General features: G+C 41.1%; 1 long non-coding RNA gene across 1 annotated transcript in view; it reads left to right on the top strand.

Moving 5' to 3' along the window:
* LOC308054115 overlaps window positions 1–19892 on the top strand; it is a 118631-nt gene that overhangs the window by 28841 nt on the left and 69898 nt on the right. The gene's annotated exons all lie outside the window — the stretch shown is intronic.

The following is a 19892-nucleotide window of genomic DNA, read 5'->3' as shown; positions in this document are numbered from 1 at the left end:
GTAAGGGGAGAGCTGGGGAAGGGAGAACACATTTGGAGGAATATGAAACAATATTCTTATTTTAAGAACTCAAAAGCCAGGGGAAATGAGTATTTCCCTGAAAGAAATGCTTCCTTCCCACTCCCCGGGCTTTCGGGGATGTGGAGACTGGGAAGAAAGACAGAAAGGAATCACTTACAAGTTTCTGTTTATTTCAATAAGGAAAATGATTTCAAAAATCTGTGTAAAAACTATATTCCATAAGGCTGCTCATGTGGGCGTTGGGCTCTCAGTAAGGATGGGGCACACGGCAACAGCGCCAGTTCTGACCCCCCCGATAATCCTGGACGGCCGCTTCACAGTCAGCGCGTTGATGAAAGCCATAAGAAATGTTAAATGTGACTGGTGGCACATAACTTTAAAGAAATGGAAGGAAAGGAGGGTCGAGCAGAGAAATCAAACGGCATAGCTTTTATGGAGCACTTGTTTGTGCGGGACCAGACCCAGCACCCGCTGCAGTTGCCACCAGCTGTCATTGGCACCAGGTCTGGCCTTACCTGCAGCATTGGGAGAAGGGAGGCTGCAATGAGCACGGGACAGCCATGGCCTGAAATTTAATTATTTAACTGAAATAATGATATTATTTCAATTTCAGTTGCCAAAGAGGCAATTTTGGCCACTGAGCAGTTCTGGTAGGGGTGGCTCTTGAGACTCTGCTGATTTAATTAAAAGGCAGAAGAAGAATTCTGTAAGAAGTGAAGTCTAAGTTTACATTGAAACGTGGCTGCCTTATTTTGAAGGAAGCTGTTGGAAAACCAGCACTGCTTTACGAGCACCAACAGCATTTTCTTCCTTTTGTTGGTCTTTGCTTATTAATCTGATAATGGGTAATTCTCTGCTAATGATTGGGAGTTCCTGTTAATATATCACAACCCCGGCTTATTGATTACCTGGTTTATTTCCCTTTGTATAGCCAGTCTCTTCAGTAGCAAACCCGTGGTAAAAAATATGTAAGACTGTGCTCGGGTACCTCTGGGTACAGAGAGGAACCACCGTGGGAAATGTCAGAGGGTACTAAAGCCAGCTAATGTGTGCAGTATGTGCTCAGACTTTGTTTTAAGTACGAGTGTACAAGCTACAGCTTTGATTTACTCACTGAACCTGAGAAATACATCTCTGGGCACTCATTGCCGGGAAGTCTCTTTCCTTTAGCTAACTCCATATCTATAAATGACGGTAATACCTGGGGCGGGGGGTCTTGAAAGATCTCTCAAAAAGTGATATATCTTACCTCTTATAGAGGAAAACTTATACCAGGAAAAAAAAAAAGTGCCCTGTGCCAGGTTTATGGTAGAGTTAAGGATAACAGCCAAGGCCATATCTTTGCTAATACATTAGGATGGCTCTGAAACATGCCAACCCTGGAGCTTGGAATAAAGAAAACTACAAAACTGAAAATATCCTTGACAAGACATCTCTCTTAACACATTAAGAGGCTGGCCAAACTGCGAAAAAAAAAATACTCAGCAGTTCCTCTCCTTCTGTCACAGAGTCTGTGCTTTAGTGGTTGAAGTTGCAGGGCTCTGCTGAAATGCTGCATGTTAGATTATATGTGAGTAACAGCTCATGAACAGCATGTTTAGCGTACATCGTGTCTCACCTGCTCCTTTATACGCCAGCCGCCGAGGGCACTGCAGATTCCCCAAAACCACCCTGGTTAATATTAATACGCCAACTGTAGATCTGGGCAGGGCGTTTGCCATAGGTGTGCACGTCCGTCGTACATCATAACGGTACCTGTTATAAAGACATTGCAAATCTGGTGTTTTCTCATCCCTTAAATACACTTGGATGCTTGATGAAAGCAACCCCCCACCACGTACCCCCCAAAAACTCCAAACCAAACACCACAACTGAAAGCAAAAGGCAAGAAGGATACTGTGCACATTCAGGCACAATAAACACAGAAGAAAAACACTGCAAAGGATAGTTGTTGAATACATTTGAATAACAAATACATTTGAGGAAATCCCAGTCTGCTTAGGGACAGAGAAAAGGAAAATAAATTCATCACATTATTCACTGGAAATTATTTGTTCAGCTCTGCTCCTTAATGTGTCAGCTAAAGATGATTTCTAAGAGCGAAGATTTTCTTTTCTTGCTTAAAATGACTCAAAAAGAAATGAATATTCCAGCCACCAAGTGAGGTTAATATATGAGTTTCATAGTCATTTACTCAACACTGCTGTTCCCTGCAGAGTAATGGCACTGAGATGCATTCTGGGATTGCCAGGGGTGAAACTGTGGTGGATGTTCTTGAATAATTTAGCAATGTATGAAAGCTTATTTCATCATCATCAACACAGTAATACCTTGCACCAATGGAGTGCTTTACATTTCTGGTCTCCAAAGCTGTGCAAGTATTCTCATCCCCATTTTTCAGTTGGGGAAACTTAGGGACAGAGAGACAAAAATAATTTTCCAAAGGGAGTGAAGGCTGTGGCAGACCTGGGATAAAGATTCAGGTCCCTAGGAAGAGGTATCCATGACCTTAGAGTTGAAATCTGCGTGGGTGAAGATGCCGCAGTTTAGACCTGTTTGTGCTTAGTGACAGAAGAGAGAGGCATTTAAATAAAAGTATTTTTCTCTTCTCTTTCTTTTCTGGTAAAGTAACAATTAAATGAAGGATTATATTTCCAAGGTAAATTAAATTTAAGTATCTGTGCTTTGGTTATCCTAAAGTGGCAGAGCAGATTCGCATCCAGGTCTCGCAATGACGGGGGCTACGCTTCTGTCACCGCGGGATTGCTGCCACCCGGCTGAGGGGCAGAGGAGCTCTCCTGCCTCTCTCCGGGCTGTTTACACATGCATGTAGCTGGTAACTTTTTTGTGTTTAAAGAGTCTAACAGCTCATCAATCTTATTCTTCCCTGAATGTAGATTGGTCTTTAATGAGATCAATGAATAGTGCTGGTACTTTGCTGGCCAAAATTGTAAATGTGCTGTTGCATTTCCTATTTACCCTGTAGCACAGGGATTTCAGTGCGTTACTGCTAATGTGTTTTGCATTCTATTGCTCTCCTACAAAATTTATGGCCAGAGAGAGAGACTGCAGAAATAGTATGGGCAGTCAGAGCTGGATTGTTTTCTTTGTACTGCACTCAGATATCTTTTTTTATTTATTTTAAAAAAATATATGCTTTCGAATAAGCTGAAGGATGGGAAAGGGAAATACAGAGCAAAGAGGGAGCTGGGAGTGGGAATGAATTTCAGATTAGTTTCATAAAAACAGAACTTTGTTTTCTGAGATGTGTCAGAGATGGAAAAAAGTGTGGCTTAAAACAGCTTAAGAAAAATGAGATGCAATGGAAGTGCCTTTAGTTAGCCCAGCTAAAAGGCAGGAGGAGAAAGGAGGCTGTTGGGCAGGAAAATCAGCAGTGGAACACAGTACGTTGTTAATTATAGCTCTGGAGTAGCCTGAAGTAACTAATGTTCTTCCAGCCCAGTCCCTTCCCTTCACTGCCCTTGTCAGTGCTGGGTTTGGTCCTGTTCCAGCTGTGCATTAACCCCTATAACTAACACCCTACATACTGCAGGTTTTGTTTCTCTAATGTGGCTCCTACGGTGAGAGCTGTGCATACACCCCAGAGGTCTGACCTGGTGGGTTTTTCTATTTGTGCATGGTGCTACAGGTTGATGTTGGGGAAGATATGTATCTGGTAATTTGACTGTAAAGTGCCGAGTTCTGTATTTTAATTTCTTTCTCAGAGCTTTCATCCGTGACCTGCCATCTGAAGCGGCTCCCAAGGAAGTTGTGTCCCCCATAGACACCGGCCTGGAGAGTCTCACTGTGCCAGGGAAAGTAGTCTTCATTGGGCGTCCTTTATGTATAAATCTTTTTTTTTTTTTTAGTGCATGATGGCCCAAAGCCAGATAAAAGCTATAGTCCAAGGCCCTGACCTGACTCTGTATTATATGGGAAATCAGCGCAGAGTTTCGAAGCAAGTTTGTTAGTATCTCTTGGTCCATTCAGGCCAAGTTACAGCCTGAAACAAATTTCCTACTGACTGACAGCTTCACCCCTGGGTGTGTAAAGGGGCAACAGTCAGAAAGAGGAGAAAATGTAGAGGATTTAATTTCAGCAGATGAGTTGGACTCTTCAGAGGGAATCTAAAAGATCTGAAGCAAATTATGGGTAAGAGCTCGAAAACCCTGAATGAAGCAGAAGCCGTACATGCGGCAAAATCAGAGAAAGACGAGAACAGCGTTCAACAGATGAGCAACAGAAATGGCACGTGTCAGAGACTAGCTGAGGACCTCTTATGCAGATATATGGGTCTTGTGCTTGTGCCACCATGAGATGTTCTCCTGAGCTTGCCCTTGGGGTGAGCAGTTCATCACCCTGTAGCTCTGCGTAGGTATTTTCTAGCTCTGTGCAGTTTCTAAACATTATTAGCCTCACTGTTATTGCACTATTCCCAGTGTTGCTGCCTGTGAAATAGTACCCGACAGGTGGTAGTACGGCTAGATAGGCTGTTTGATTAACTTGGTGAAATGATTGCTGGAGGTCCTGCCTCCCAGATGAAATGTAGCACGGCTCAGGGACGGGAGGCAAGCGCGGTCCTGCCAACTCGTGACACACCATGTCTGTTACAGCTGAAAGGTGGGGAGGGCCCTCTTTTTGGAAGGCAAGCAAATACTCAACCGCATACAAATTAACTTGGGAAATCTGAGAGAATGTTACTGTTCCTGTTATCTGGCAGAAAAAGTAATATTGTTCTGAAAAGGACAAAACTGCAGAGGAAAAATGACTCTGCACGTTCCAAAGCCTGGACTGATTGCAGTTAAATGCAGGCACAAAAACTGCAGAGCCCGCTGAAATCCTTCAGCTATGTTTGATGGTACCAAGCCTCTGTAAAGCCAATAGAGACAATTTTCTGAGAAATCCCATAGTAAGGGGGATCTGTCAGGAGCACAGAGCAGTCTGGTAATTGTTCATCTCTTGGCTTTGGCAAAAAGTGGGTGGCTTGGATGTAAAGGGCAAAGCACAGAACTGGGGCATAAAAAGAGCTTCTGTATCCTTCTGCTTGCTAGAAGTGGTACAATGGCAAGCAGAGGTTACGTGTGGGAAAACCCCTTTTACGGGAGCTTCGACTTCTTCCCTTACACCAGGGCCAAACTGTGGCCTAAGCTCCGTATTTCCTTTACTGGATACAAATTTACCAGTTCAGCAAAGTTGTGCTCCGTACCAAGTAATTTCATGGGTCAAGTGGAATAACATAGATGCTGATAGCAGAGAGAAGGCAGATAAAAACGTGAACGTTTTTTTGGGGGGGAGGTGGTCCAAATTCTATTATTTTTTACTGTGACATGAATATGGAATAACTCCCTCTGGATCTATGTTTTCCTTAGAGTTCATATTAATCTTATTCGTAGTATTTAGGCTTTGTGCTCTGACTAATACGGTTTTCCATGAGCTTCTTCCATGTTAGACATCTATGTTGCATCTTACGCCCTTACCCAACTTCCATCTGCAAAGAGCAAATTTCCCAGATTTGCCCTCTGCTGCTTTATCCAGGGTTTAAGTGCACATCATCTCTTTAATTCTGCACACCTCATTCTTTTAACTGTCTGTCTTTCCATCCTTAAGTATCACTGAGCTGCCAGATGAAACAGTTATTGTTCATATTACTAGAAGATTGTAATGGATTTATATAAAACTTGGTGCCATTGTTCTTGAAGTCCATTTTATTGTAATGAAGTTCCACTCTTAATATTCCATGATCTTCAATGTCCTTTACAAGTAACTTTTTATAAATTAATCTATAATAATCTAATTCAAGTCAGTTAAAGTGGATAACTATACTCCAATTATGATATGGGGAAGAGTTTTTACATAATGGAGGCTTTTATATAGATGGTTAACGCTAATACTGTAGTTTACAACATACTGTATGAATCACTAATTAAATGCCTAAGTAGCAATAATGGAAGTGAAACTATCAATACAGAGAAGATATCAATGATGTAAGGCATTAATAAAACTTTATGGTGCCATTTAATCTTTTTTATAGGTACTCCATTATGTCAGTGAAAAGAAAAGGCAGAAAAACAAGAAAGTGAGAAAGAGTGGAACTTAAAGGGGCCAGCAGATGGAAACTAAAATGTACTTGTCTCTTTACCTTCCCTGCAAAATGGGCCCGATAGAAAAGTAATGAGAAAACTGCCCAGTAGAAATAGATTTATTGCATTTCTATAAAATATGCCTGTTCATTGCAGCCAAAGGGTTTAGATGCTGCTTAAATAACCTGTATTCTACGACGTAAATGAAGGGCATCACAAACAGTACCGTCAAAAGCGGAACACGAGTTCGGTAACGCTCTGCCCGAAAAGAGATGGCTAAACTGCTGTGTTCTCGCGATTGGCCAGCAGCGATGACCAGGAGGGTAAAAATATAAACATTTGTATAGGAAGGAAAACCCATTAACAAAGGTATTTTATTTTTAAGCCAAAACACAAGCTTGGCGCTCGGTGCTGCCCAAGGACCGTTCGAGGCAGCCGGGCTGCTCTCCTGACAGGATGACATCTCTGTGTTCCTTGGACCCCATCCAGTGTCCCCTGCAGGAAAGCAAGCTGCCCATTTGCATATCAAAGTGGAGGAATAAGCCAACCCCTGTAGACCTCTAAAGGGAAGTGAGAGTATATGGGAATTTTTAGTTTTAACAACTCTCAATAAAAAAAAAAAGACCACCTCCATTCCTTTCATGCAGCAGTCACTTCAAATGCCTTTGCAACACATTTGAGCAGAAACAAGTATTTAACCCTTCAAATCCCCTTGCAGTGTCTTTCAGCCCTGGCTGTGTTTTGACAAATAAAGGGGGGGAGTTTTTTTCCTGAAAAACATGCTTGATATCAGCACTTCGAAAATTATTGCACCGAGACCTCCTACGCACCTTGATATGTATTAGAAGTGTGCAGTAGTCAGGCTAGCATTTCATGCTTGCTGCAGATGAGATGACATATTTATTTAGCACAAGATTTTTAGCCTCATGCCTTTCTGTGCCTCGTAGGAGGTATTTAAGATCATCTGCATGGGATATCATCACTGAGGTTTGGCTCTGAACTCCACCTTTCCTGGGTGTCCATCACTGGGCACGCTGGAGCCAACAACCTGCCTCACAGCTTCTAATAAAAATAAATCTTTCTGTATTATTTTAAAACTATGACTTCAATATGTGTAGATGAAGAGGCTATGAAAATTCTCTGCCAATATCAGTGAAGATTAGATCCGAGAAATAACGTCTCTCTGTGATAAGAAATTCATTACTCCCCTTGCCCATCAAACGTGGCTGTTGGCAGCCCTCTGCCTCCAGTACACCGAGCCGAGGACATCAATAATCCTGCAAATTTGCAAGTGAAACCAAACCTTTGTGCAGGCTCCCCCTTCCTCCCGTGTATTGCTTCGTTTCACAGCCACCACGGCTGCTCTCTTCAAACACCTTTGAAGAACTGCTGGAGTTTAACTTAACTGTTACGTTTCTGGTGTTCAACGCTAACCCTGCTTCCAGTGAATGGGATTTGGTGCTTTTTGTTGAATGAGAAATTTAGCTGAAACACACAAACAAATACAGTTCTGTCTCTTTGTACCACCAAACAAATCCTAAGCATGTCATTAGTAATACAGTCAAACCTAATCGGTAATTAAAAGGTACCAAAGGATGTGGGGTTTCCCACAAGTACAGCCTTGCCTGCGTCATGGTTATCATGTGAGCGGAGCTCACCCACGGGGGCTTGCTTTTCTTCTGACATTATTCTGATTTATCAGCAGATAGTCTGGAGCAACCATTATCTACTGGCTGCTACTCACAATCAACCGTGGAATAAATTTCTTACTAGCGAAATAAATGTCACTGAAATGCTTCGGAGTGACTATAGGTTTTTCTAGCTTTACACAGGAGGTGGTGATTGTCCTTGTTCTGGAGTTCAATCAAAAAGGTTTTGCCACAAAGCTTCAAGTCCTTCAACCTTTTCTAGTCTTTCAGTAACTCTTATTTTTTCACAAGTCTTTTGGTAGAGCATAAAAAAAAAAAAAAAAAAAAAAAAAAAAGAGAGAGAGAGAGAGAGAAAAGATCAGTGAAGTTTTGCTGTGGTTTAGTAGTTTTTAGCCATACAGTTCTCTCTCTTCTGATGTTCCTGTTCCTCATGACAGCTGAGCGCTGTGTTGTGTGATGTGCCATAAACCTGGGACCCCATCTCAGCTTGTTTCAGAAATCTAGAAATGGCACTAATGGACAATAAAAAAGAATAAGTCGATGAGGGGCATGGAGGCTCAGCCGTGTCAGCAGGAATGGCTGGAGACCCTGAGCCAAGCCAGGACCTGGCCCCACTTTCCTCTGCACAAATTTGTATAAATAAAATAATACTATGCAGCTATACTGGGGTAAGAAGACAGGTGTACACTTAAGCAAACTGAGGCTGTGACATTTTATCTACTATTTTTAAAATTATTTTTTTTTTAGTTATTTTGTGAGGACTATCATTCTTTCTGTCTGGGAAGGTCTGTAGGCTTTCTACAAGGTGAAAGTTTCTGTAGGAACTGAGTTCAGCTGCGTCAAACTTTTTGGTTTGGTTTGTTGGTTGTTTTTTGTTGTTTTTTTTTAATTTTAAAGGATGTTTGGAGATACACTGAGCCTTTCAATGCTGCTTCTCATGTTGGATCAGTTTCTTTCAAACACACCTCCACATTCTGCATCACCTCCATTTGGTTTATCATGCAATAAGATGTCATCTTTAATTTTATTTATGAGCTTAATATTCAAGTTTTTCACAAGTAATTTTTCCCACATGGGCCTTTAGAAATATGTTAGAAAAATCATTATGTACTGCTGTTAAGAGTAATGCATTAATAAGCAGATTAGCATCCCGCTGATGGGCAAAACTCCGTTTTTAGCACCACGTGAAGGCACTTGGTCCAAAATGAGCCGTGAACCAAAGAGTTTATAGGTTATGGATGACTGGAGCATCATAATACTTCGTGCACTACCAAGTGCAATGTTCCCTCCTGTTTTAAAGTTAAAATATCCTCCTAAATGTGCATTGTTGAGTCTCCCTGCCTCTGTTAATAGGCTTTTCAGCCTGCTTTCTCTCCCCAGAGAGTTCTTGTGCTCTTTGGAAGCCTCGCTCTGCTTGACCAGAGCCTGGGAGGTGCCCCTGTGGTCAAAAGTTTCCTTGGCTTCAGCCTCTGGGTCAAAGCAGGAGCCTTCTAAGTTTTGAGCAATCCCTTTGCACAAGTATGAATGAATGAAGCTTGCCTGATATTGTATTTTATCTTTTTTATATAATTCATCAAGAAGCAAATCTGGCAAATCACCTAATGTGATGACAAAAATCAGTCTTCTCTGCTGGTCCCTTCACTGGCAGCCTGTGATAGCTCTGTTGGCTGGTGGAGTTGGTGCTCTCCTTGAAGGGTTGCTGTTAAACTTCTCATGTTGCTTGTACGCGGCCGGGCATGTAGAAAGCACCACTTTTGGAGCACTTTAAGCCCTTCCTAAATGAAACCTGTTGCAAGTTTAAAACGGGGATTGACAGGGGAAAGGGAACAGCTGTGATGTTCCTCTAAAGCTAAATGTTGCCAGTTTTGCATAATCTGCAAAAATATGTTGTCAGGACGAGAGATCCAACTGGCTCCCTGCCACCTTCCCCCTCCGCAGTGTGTGCTGCGGGAGCGGGTATCATCTGGAGAGGGGAAGGTTTATCTCTGACATAGAGATGTCAACATAATATAGAAAAAAAATAGATATACATATAGATGTCAGTAACTCGCGGTTCTTTTTGCACTACGGCTGCTAAAAAAGAAACAAAGGGAGATGCGGTTTCCCATTCTGCGATGCTGCAGGGTTAGATGTAGCTGTGATGGGAACAGAGGGGCTGCACACTCACTGCGTGCTGTGGTGTTAGCATATGCACACCACAATCTTCTTAATACCCATGGTAAATCCCGCTGCCTGCTACAAGCTCTGTTTTGAATGTTTGGCTTGTTTGCCTTCTGTTTTTTAAGCTTATAAACACTTTGGGGCTGAAATTCCCACAGAAGGTAACAAGAGCCATGTTAACCCTCTGCAATGGGCCATTTAAATGAGATTATCTTGGGCAAGTGGGGCAAAGGGACTGAGCAAGCGGGCTGGCAGCGGAGGAGCGGGTCTGGGTGGGACCGTGGTTGCTCCAGATTCACGTTTCCAGCAGCACAGCTGCGGTGAGTTCGGTGGGGATTTATGGTAAGCATACGAGTAGAAGATGACAACAGTTCTGAGTGATTGATAGGTTGATGTTGCTCATCTGCTTAGACCCAAGGGTCAAGAAACTGTTGTTTACACCTGAGCTCTTATTTTAAGCGTGTTGCTGCTGCTGCTACTACTTGTGGAGGCTGACAGAGACAGAGGGTTTGATGTGAGTTTTCCAGAATTATGTGTACTAGTGTCCATATATAAGGTTTTGTGATGTTATAAAATGCTCTTATGCTCTGAGAAAATAAAAAGTCTGATGGAAGTTGCAACCAAGCAGGTGATTTGGTGTGGTTCTTTGTTCCTGGCGTTGTACGAGAAATCTTGTGGCTTTGGCAGAATGAATAAGAAATAAAAAAAACCCCAACACTTTGAAATCCTTACCGCATTTTTTAAGCAGTCCCTGGGAAGGTAGCATGTGGTTATTGTTTTTAATCAGCATATAAAGAAAGATGGTGCTAATATCCACATCTAATTTACATCTTAGACCAAAATGTTACTGGCTTCAGAAGGTGTCAGATAAAAACTGAGGAGAGGATGAGAGTCAGCATGCTGGTCCGAGCCGGGGTGTGAAGGAGGCAGGACTGATGTTTCCGTGAGATTCATGGAGAACAGTGCATATAAATTCATAGGAAGGATTCAGAAAAATGTGTTGTACTGTTTCTAATCTCTGTCAATAAACAACATTCCTGAAGTGGGGCAAGTCTGATGGGTGGTGGGTAGAAGCTGTGTTTTTCTTGTGTGTGTGTGTGTGTGTGTGCAAATGCTAGATCTATGGTTTGAGAAAGAGGAGGAGGACAGGTGGAACGGGCTGTTTCCCAAGACATGGCAAGAAAGTACCTATCCCTGGTCCGTGAGCCCCTCAGTGAGGTGCTCCCAGCTCCAAGTCTTCCCAATCCATGCCCATGGACCTGTCGCTGCAGAGGCTGGGGGCTTCACTGCCCTGCATGCATGCACGCTTGCAGTCCCATCTCACAGCGGTGCGCTGAGAAAAGATGTTATGTGTTAAAATACTATGAGACTGTATCAATACCAAAGGTGGGTTCTGCTTTATCTTATCTAAAAGGCTTCACATCCCTTCTTTTATTTATAGCCCTTTATATATAGAATGTGCACATACATATCCTGGAGCCTAGCGAGGAGGCTGCTCAGAGTGCTTGCCCAGTGCCGTGAGCAGACAAACAGCCAAATCTCCCAAATTTGTGCATTCTTCTTTTGGTGATTCTTGCAGTCTGTTTAATTTGCTACCAAATTATATACTTGATCTGATGGAAACCTGCATGGCCGGTTTTTTTGTTTGTTTGTTTTTTGGGTTTTTTTCCCCCACCTGACTGATTTCCCTCCTTTGGGTTGTTTATCCTTCGAATGTGTATTAAAGAGATGAGGAAAATATTTACTGAGCTGTTAAAGAATGGGCCATAATCAGGAAAAAGCAAATTCACCATCCTCCCTTGGCAAGTACATTTCAGTATGTCGCCTAATAAATCACCTGTATGAATTGAAGGTGCGAATAACACTTGCTTATGTAAACTACAGGATGACAAGAAAGTAATACTGCCAGAATTGGAGTTTGGGAGAACTGGGCTTTTAGTTGTACAGGTAGGGTTTGCAGGGTGATGCTTTAACAAGATTTTTTTCTATCCAGGTATTTTAGCATGCAATGATTACATTATGACACAGTTATATTCTTAATATATAATAATAACATTATTATAATATTATTATTGTATTATTAACCTGTGATTATTTTATTATTGAGCCTGGTGTAATAATGCACCGATGATTGATTTATAGACTCTTTATAAATCCAAGAGCAAATGAGTCTACCAGAGTCTGAGAGAGAAGCAGGTGCCCGAATTATATTAGAGGGCGGTCACCACCCTTATGGAAGAGAAAGAAGTAAAAAAATAAAGCAAGATCTTCAGAAACACTGCAGCTTTAAATCCATGCCAATGCCACAGTACAGAAAACAATGCAGAGGTCTGACTTTATGTAGCTTTTGGCCAAAATTTTAAGCTCAAGTATCTCATTACAAATAATAAGATTTTTTTTTTCTTTCACTAAGAAATTTAATTACATGCCTATGCTGAGCAATTCTGTTAGGATTAGCAATTCCTGTTCTGCCTGCTCTACAGTCTCTGAATGTGAAGATGATGATTCTCATTTGCAAATAATTCCAGCACTTCTTCCTATCTGCAAGGCTGAGAAGGATGGATCAAAACAAAACATGCTTTCAAACAGATGCATGCAAAACAATCTGCTCATAAACAAAGCTACTCAGAAAATACTGTTCTTTAAAAAAATATCTGTACTCCTTCTTAAATGTTTATTAGATGCTGATAATGTAACACTTTAAATGTGGAATCCAACGATATCTAGAGTAACTTGTAGGATACCCCCCAATGCTTTCATATAATGATCTGAAACAAAAGATTTTTAAAACATCCTTTGTCATCTTTGAGTAAAAAGGTACTTTTTCTTTCTTTTTTTTTTTGATCGACTCTTCTGCCTACCAACTAAATTGCCCACCAAGTTGTTACTAAATTAAATAATGAAGGATTGAAATGTTAGAGGAAGAAAAGGCTACATCCGCTATTGTTCCATCCAATGTACCCAGCTTGGTTAAGTAACTTCGGCTTTTTCATTTGTTTAATATATCTCAGATTGGTATCTGCTAAATCATAACAGCTTACCCCTGCCAACAGTAAAATTCAGGCATGCTTCACGTAGCCTTAATTTGTTTTGAGATCCCATCTTTTATCTGTGGAAACCTGCTCTCTCAGCAGGATGAACTTCTCTGTGAGAAAGTAAATTGGTTGTAACGTGGCGTGGGTCCCAGCATGCAACGCTTATTACAGCTCTCCCTTTGGATGCCTCGCAGAAACCGGTGGAGGAAAGAGTTAAATCAGCCTTTAGCATCTCGCATAATTATTCCTGGCCAATTGTCTCCAACTGGAAACTCACAATTTGTTACCACTTAGTTGGTTTCGGTGAATGAAGAGGATTCATTGCTTTTTGCCGGCGTTCACATCTTTTGTTCACAGTTTCGAGAAAATTGCAATCTCTTTTCTTGCTACTGTTCCAGCTTTAGCCATGCTTGGTTAAGTCAACGCTCAGGTTTCTCTCGATTCGCATGCACTAATCTGGCAGCGTGCAGGCTTGGGTTTGTTGTGTTGGTTTTTTTGTGTTTTGTTTTTGTTTTTTTTTTTTTTTTTAACTAAATTTTCCTGAGTGTCTTGTTTCCCAAACTGACATGAGCAGAGCATTTATTTTTACAATCTTAATATTGTTATAGTGACTCCGCTTTCTCAAATTTCCCTGTCTTTACAAGGGTGGTCATTTATCTGAATCATATGTTAATGCCTTCTGAGCTTCACAAGAGACTAAATAAATAAAAAATAAACCACGTGTATAGGCATGGGGTAATAAAATTGATGTGGCGACATTATATAAACCAGCATCCATGTGCTTGTTTATAGGTTAGTTAACTTTTGTGAGTGTTGTTGGTAGCCCCTGTGGGATAAGCGTGACTTGTGCCTTCATGGAAAAGATCCCAGAAAATTTAGTAACTTAAAGGTTATTTTTTTAAAAAAAAGTGAAATGGCTGTAGTACACTGATCCTGATTATTAACCAACTGTGACAGATGGTAATTCTTCTTTTTAAATGTGGCTTAGAGAAATTAAATTCAAGGTGATTTAAGAACTTTTTAAGAATTGCTGAACCCGACTTAAAGAAAGCAAAAAGCAGAGCAGAACACCTTGCAGCTTGCTTTGTTTGCTCCTGCACGGGCGTCTCTGAAGATGGGGATGCAGCTCCGTTCCCAGGGAGTCACAGGGACCCAAATGTAGTTTCCAGGGTCTTTTTTAGTGTGTTGTGGTATTGGCCCAGGAAATCTGTCTAGTCATGCAATCCTCTTTTAACCTAAAGAATAGTGATTTATTATTATCTCAGGAAACGACGCTATTCAAGATAAACGTTTTGGTGCCAGACGAATGAATTATTGCATGTTTTCTAGGAGATTGGTTAGCTGAGTTGTGCAAAACTTGTGCCGTATGTCTTTTGTAGGCCTATTTGTGGGGCTTGGATCAATACAGGAGGGCTGAGACCTTCCCATTGTAATTCTTAAAGCATCGATTTGTATTTGAGATTTAAAGGGATCTCAATTTGCCAAGGCGAAACGAGCTGTGTTCATCTGGTTTCATACTAACAATCTATGAATAGCGATAGATTCTTCATCAGACTGAATCATCACAAAATATAAATTCATTATCTCAAACCGGACTCAGTTTCACTCTAAAGATATCTGAATCTTACTGTACAGCCCAAGTAGATGCCTTAAAAACAGGGCATGAAACCTCAGACTGAGCAGTGTGCATTTCTTTGAATGATAGAGATGTGCCTGCGTGATTTACACCTGAAGTCAAATTGTAAACCTTTAGCGCGCTTTTGCTAATCGTGTTTCTAGAAATAACACGCAAAGAGAAATAAGTCTTCACCATTCTGATTTAAAAAATCATGAGGAAGCAACTTGTAGGAGGTGTGAGAGTTGTCTGAACCTAGCTGGTAGGACAGCATTTTGCTGAGTGTCCATAACAGCTCAAATCCAACACTGTACCTGGTGTGAGCGCTACCTGTGGCAGGGCTGAGCCTTAAGATAGAGTCTTGTATGAGGGGATGCATCCCAGCAGGGCACTGCATCCCTGCGCTAGAGCAGAAAGCATTGGAATTATTGTATGCACGTCTGTCCCAGTCCTTTAGTTGACAGGTGTGTGAAGAAGAAAATGAGCCAACTGCAGTGGCGTGAGGTTCAAGCTTGTAAAGGTTTCCTAGCTTTCCAGGATGGCTATCTTCGGCTCATACTCTTTCTGTAGCTGAGCTGTTCTATTCTAGTACAAACAAATCTCTTTATTTACAAAACATAGTGTTTGTGTTGTCTTGGCATCAGTGTTTTCAATACGATCTCTCTGTCAGCTGTGGAGTGACTGTGAGTTGGGAATACGTATCGTTTAAGTGTATACCTTTATGCTTTGCTCTACACAGGTGTATGTGCACATATATATTTACACCAGACAATGTTTTCAATGAAGTTTTAGTCCAATTCTTGTAATGATTCTGTCAATTATTAGGAAATTATGCACTATGCAGAATTATCCATGGCAGAGCTTTTAAGGATGCTTCTCGGACTCGTTGCTAGCCAGGGAGTTTGAAGCACAGGTTGCCTCTCTTGGACACAAGTGATGCGTTCATTTTACTTTTTCTGGTTGGGTGAGTATGTTCCTCTGGAGAGGTTTCTAGGGTGCATGCTCACAAGTATTCACTGAAACTGTTAAGTTTCTGTAGGTATTCCCTAATATGCACACAGACAAGGCAGCCTATGGGAAAGGAAGGAGTTCTCTTTGTTTTCTGACAGTAGGGTTTTTGTGTGTTGTGCAGTCTTTCAGAATACTCCCAAACTGCTTTTTTTTTTTTTGGACATACTTGCCTATGAAGCCCAGGAACTAAACTTGAGAGCTGCGACCCTTCTGTTTCTGCATTCATAAAAAAGATTTAAGAGTTTGAACAAATTGAAGCAACTTCATTAAAAATGTAAGGAAATATTCCCAGCCTGTTGGCAGGCTGTTTGTTAGCAGTAACACTTTGGATGCTACCTGGTATCCAGGAGTCTGAGTCCCTGGCAGCTATTGATTCAGCCTCACTGTGTCTCAGAGTAAAACATGAAAATTATCATACTTGATTTTGAAATAGGCAAATAGGACAGTAGCACGTGTAGGTGTTGTGTCCAGCGCTGTGTGAAGCTGAAGAGTGGCATACACCCCTAGCTGGAAAACAAGCGCTGAACCACGATGCATCTTCTCCCTACTGCACCCGTACAAGCGGGTTTGCAGCATCTCCTGCTCTGCAAGGTGCTGATGGAGATGGGACGCAGACCAAGCAGCCCCCATCCTCATCTTGGTGCTCTGGCTGCTGGCGTCACCCATCCTGTTCGTCCAGCTTCTACTTTCTTCCCCCACCTCTCTTCAAGGGCTGCCCTGTGGCAAGGAGCCGGTGCTGGGGTGGGGAGCATCCTCCCTTTGTCCAGCCATGGGCAATCGATGTGCTCTGTCAGACTTGAAGCAGCACGCTCTGATCCGCTGTGTGGTTCAGGGTGGGATCCTGTAACCTAGTAACAGCGAAGCTGGGTGCCTTTCATTATTTTTAATGCTTGCAGAATGATTTATTAATATGTATTTTATATATCTTCTAACATCTCATGTGCATCACAGAAGAGTATTACAACTGTTATCAGGCAAATCAAACAGCCAGTGCTGAGCGCGTTTAAGGTAGTACAGCGCAAGGTAATGGTTGCATTAGTGGCAAGTTGGTAGCATTTGTAGTCCGAGATTTAAATATATGACAATTTCCATGAAATCATTGTATTCTGCATTTTGAGGTTTTCAGGAAGAAATTACAGACTTAAATTAACCCTTGCTCATTATTCTTCTATCATGTGCTCTCATTACTTCATGAGGATTAGCAGGATGGTGATCATATATCTGTATTCATGTGTGCCAACTCAACATTATCGGTATTTACTCTGATTATTCTGCTGGAGAAAATACATTATCTCAAAATGGTCTTAAGTGGAAAGATTTTGCAACAAAGCCCAGTAGTGCTAATCTGCTGAGATGCTGTGAAGCACTAATATGTTCAATAATCAATATTTAATAAGATATATGGAAATAACTCTTCTTCATGAAGGGTATTTAGTGATTGTATTTGATTTTGATAATTGTTTGCTAAGTGTGTTGGATTATTTGTTTTCTCTTCTGGACTGAATTAAGTTTCCAGGGGAGAGCGAAAAACCCCAAACCTCAAATCTTGATATGTCGCTCTGCAAATGAAATCAACAGTCTTCTCTCTGCACTGCATTAGCCCTGATAGGTTCCTGCAGATCTTCAAAAACCTTTTTTTCCATTTTTTTGGACTTTTTAATTTGCTGTAGAGCAAAGATGGTTAAAGTCATGTTTCCCACCTTTCGAGTGGGATTTATTGGTGCTGAGAGACTGAAAGAGGTGGCTGTATAACAAAGTTCAGCTTTATTTGTCTTCTACCTGCAAAGCAAGTGATAAGTGCTACTGAGAGATGGAAAAGTTCATTCTCTCTAGCAAGGTTACTCTTCTTGATGAGCATTAAAAGATAGCTTTAAGCCATTCACAATTATGACCTTGACTAGGAAAATGTAAGTTAATAAGGCTTCAACAAATTATGGTCTTTTTGGTCGATTTGCCTAGTGAACTGTTAATTGTAAAACTGAAAGACATTATGTTCAGCTTTCTCTATCACATCTTTTGTGTTTTAACAGTGACACTTCATTGAGTGCAATTAACAAAGCCTAGGAGATTTATTAACACACTTCTTCATGGCCAATGATCCATTCCACTTAAGACATAACACTGTAAAATGCACATTATCTCCTTTTGGCACTTACAATAATGCTTCATGAACTAGGAAGGCATATGTTAAAGCAGATAAAATAGCATTATTAGCTGACAAATCTTACAATTTATTAGACAGTTAATTTATCAGCTTAAAAGACACTTAAAACAGCTGTGCATTTAATGTCTTTTTAATGTATCCAGTAAAACTTGCATAATTGCCTGTAGTGCAATTTATTTTTAGCTATGTTGCAAAATGTCTGCATTTACTGTTTACATCTTCTTTAATTTTTCCTGCAAGGCTCATCACATCTAGGCACAAGCCCTAACAATGAGGGCAGATAATCAGATAAAAAGACTTCTTGTACAAATGGCTGCCCATGAATGAACTATTCAAAAGTACATGCTGAGCTGGACCAAAGAGTTCTTGCATTTTATCTCCACCCCAAGGGCAAGAGGGAGAAAAAAAAACAGGGGTGCCTGGTAGGCAGCGTGGTCATGGACTGCCAAGCACGGCACATCAGAGACTGACGATGTCTGCCTTTACTGGCATTAGCATTTGGAGCCCATTCGGAGCCACATGTCTGGGGTGTAAACTAACAAGGCTCCAAGACTGCATTAGCAGAGGTGTTTCATTTTATAATTAAGGTAACTGCTCCCTGCAGATCAATTGTAGCAAACCTAAGTACTCTCTGTGAAGAAAGTGGTGGAGAGGATACACATTTAATGACTCCGATGCATAAATTGGCTGTGTTTGTTTATTGCTCTCTAATTTAATGGAACCTTTTGTTAAATCTTTCTGGCTTTTTTTTTTTTTTTTTTTTTTTTTTAACGTACTGCTAGTAATGATTTCTGTGGGAACAAAGGGTGTTGCTTATTAAAATAAAAAGTCAAACACTGCCGTTTCCATTAATTAAATGTCAGATTAGCTTAATCTTTTTATAAATATTGGATATAATCTATTTACAGAGTGAAAGCAGATCTGCAGATGCTGGCATGTGGCTAGAAGTGTAGAAGTGCCACACTCTTTGCTTTGCAGAACTTGGGTAGGAGCGGAAGCTGAGGCGGGTTAGACCTGTGCCTGCAGCTCGGCTCCTGAAACAAAGCAGGCGGGAGGGTCACAACCCGCGGGGACCACAGGGATACAGGTAACTGCTGCAGTGATGGGTGACCCCTGCGGCAGGGGAAAAAAGCTCTTCTGGAGAGTTTTCAGATTCTCAGGAGTCTGAGAGTAGCCAGCTCCCCAGATGCCCACGGACTGAAAACGTGTAGAATCTATTAGTGCGGGCTATGCACACAACAACAACAAAAAAAGGTGAATAAAAGGAAAACAACATTCTGGGAAGGGGCGAAAGAAAAGAGGTAGGACTTCCATCATGCAGGACAATTTTGATGATACAAGAATCAGAGAACCGAAGGCTAAATCCACCTAAAATCCTTTCATCGTGTCAGGATGCCCTTTGTTTTTCCTTCCAGATGTAGTTATCCATTCAGAGTTACTGCATCAGATACAAGTTTACAGGAGCATTGAATGTCTATGTTGGCAGCATTATAATCCTAGTTAGCCTGTAAATTACTATCAAAAACTTTTCCTATAAATGACTTACATTAGTAGTCTGGCACTATGATAAATTGTCCAAGTGAGTGGATGTGAGAAAAAACGATGAATTATTGAAGTCAAATATAATAGAGGCATATGGATACCTATATTCATTACAAGAAAATTTTATGTATTACATTTAATTAAACCTAAACATGTAATAGTGCATTATTCATGCAGAGATAGTCATCTAATGAGAGCTGCTTCGCAGTTTGATTAGTGCAGCATTGTTGACTATTTTATTGCTGTACAGTAAATTGTTGGAGAGTTGTCTTTGTTCCGACTACAGCTGAATTCTGATGATGTCAGGTTTCTGGTGAGGAGCAACCTAGCTGGCATCTGGTAATTCTTGAGTTACAGATCTTTGTACAGGAGACTTGAAAGGCTGCCACCGCAGCAGTAAAGTGCTCCTGAAGTTCTCCCTCTTTGCTTTCTGCCAGGACATAGTTACCCGTTTCGTGTTCTCCACATTTGTCATTAAGGATTTAATTTCCTTTTACTTAAAGTTTAAAAATATTGGCCAGGAAACTACCAGAAATATCTGTTCTTATTTAGGCTAGCACCAGAGTGGGGCAATGTTGTAGCTGAAGAACAGCTTCAGATTTAAAGTATTTTCTT

The sequence above is a fragment of the Falco punctatus genome (assembly GCF_963210335.1).
Source record: "Falco punctatus genome assembly, chromosome: 15".
Taxonomy (NCBI): domain Eukaryota; kingdom Metazoa; phylum Chordata; class Aves; order Falconiformes; family Falconidae; genus Falco; species Falco punctatus.
Note: the sequence above shows the minus strand (reverse complement) of the source record. Positions and strands in the feature narration are given on the sequence as shown.